The sequence below is a fragment of the Egretta garzetta genome, unplaced genomic scaffold (assembly GCF_000687185.1).
Source record: "Egretta garzetta isolate BGI_Z169 unplaced genomic scaffold, ASM68718v1 scaffold141, whole genome shotgun sequence".
NCBI lineage: Eukaryota > Metazoa > Chordata > Aves > Pelecaniformes > Ardeidae > Egretta > Egretta garzetta.
In genome coordinates, this window is record NW_009258664.1 from 330,988 (window position 1) to 332,422 (window position 1,435).

The window sequence follows — 1,435 nt, forward strand, 5'->3', positions numbered from 1 at the left end:
CAGGGGTAGGGGAGCGGTTGGGCTGGGGGAGCTTAAAGGGCTTTTCCCACCCAAACGATTCTGTGATTCTATGATTCTATTTCTGTTCTTTCAGCCCAATAAAACTCCTTAAGCTTTAATGCATTTCATGTTGACAGAATGAAATTCTCATCACTTCTAAAATTCCCATTAACTTCAACACATTTGGATTCCTTGTGTCAAAACCCCGCTCTGTTCCAAGGAGTTAAAAGCTCGCTGTTGCTGTCGTTAACACGGGGTGAAGATTCATTAGGATTGATTTATATCTTCTTCAGACTGTGTTTAGCCAAACTCCCTGCCGGTTTAATCTGTTGCTGACAGGGGCGCGTGCCAGGAGAGATCCCCAGCCCAGGGTACCATATGCTTGCAAGCGATTGCACTTGGAAAACACGAGGCCGAAATTCTAACGTCAGATCTATGACTCACTCATACCGAGAAAAACCCGTTGTTTCTTTGCTCAGCCGCGTTGCAGCAGAGGAGTCTCACAGTCAGAGCGACCTGGAGGGAGCCGGACTCCTCCAGCCTCGCACAGGTGGAGCTGGAGTTGTATTCCGGGTGGAGTTTGGCCTTTGGGGCTGGCACTGGGGGCCCCCGTCTCTGTCGCTGCCGCCTTCACCTGCGGAGCGTGGTGGCTGCAGCCTGGTGGGGCGCTGGGGTGTCGCACAAGACCTCGGCGTCTCTTGCTTGTGAGTGTTCAGGGTGACTGGTAGGTGCTGTGGGGTGAATGCGTACCCTTCCTGCCCCCGCTCAGGAAAGCTCCTCGTCCGTTTTTAGTGCGGCTTAGGGAACAGATTGTGTAAGGGTTCGCGGTTTGCAGCTCAGTCGTCGCCAGTGCCTTTCTCCTAGCCCGGCAGTTGCCTGAGCTCTGTAGAGGCTGATGGGGGCGTGCTTGGGGGCGTGCAAAATCCATCCCTCCGCAGAATGCTCTAAGGAAACCCTGAGGAGGAGTCGGTCTGTGTCAGAGATACCCGCGTGGGAAAGCCGCCGGCGAGCGGGGCTGTCGGGGTGTGCAGCAAGTGCAGAAGTGGGGATGACAAATCCAGAACGGATGGATTCGTTCTGTCTGTGGAGTGCCGCTTATTGCAGAGTGGGGTTGTTTTCACTTCCAATCCGGGGTTGCATGCAGTGTTTTTTGTTATTCACTGATGTGAAGAAAAAAAGAAGATGGCATCATTCTGTACGCTCGCTGTCACCGCGTCTTTCTTTTAAAAAAAGGTTTTGTTAATGAACTTAATAGTGGAATTTAAACAAAGCACAATGCTTTAAATAATGGAAAGCACAGCAGAGCTAAGGGCTAAATTCCCATCTTGTCACGCACGTGCGAGTCAGAAATAACCGGACTGAGGTCAGTGAGGTGAGCCTGTGCAGTGCTGCGCCCCCTCTCCCCTCGGCACGGGGCACCCTGCCGTTGTGCGGA

At 52.7% G+C, this 1,435-nt stretch overlaps 1 protein-coding gene across 1 annotated transcript in view; it reads left to right on the plus strand.

The window, feature by feature from the left end:
• The window catches only part of HORMAD1 (HORMA domain containing 1), a 16,278-nt gene that overhangs the window by 13,516 nt on the left and 1,327 nt on the right, over window positions 1-1,435 (plus strand). The window lies entirely within an intron of this gene.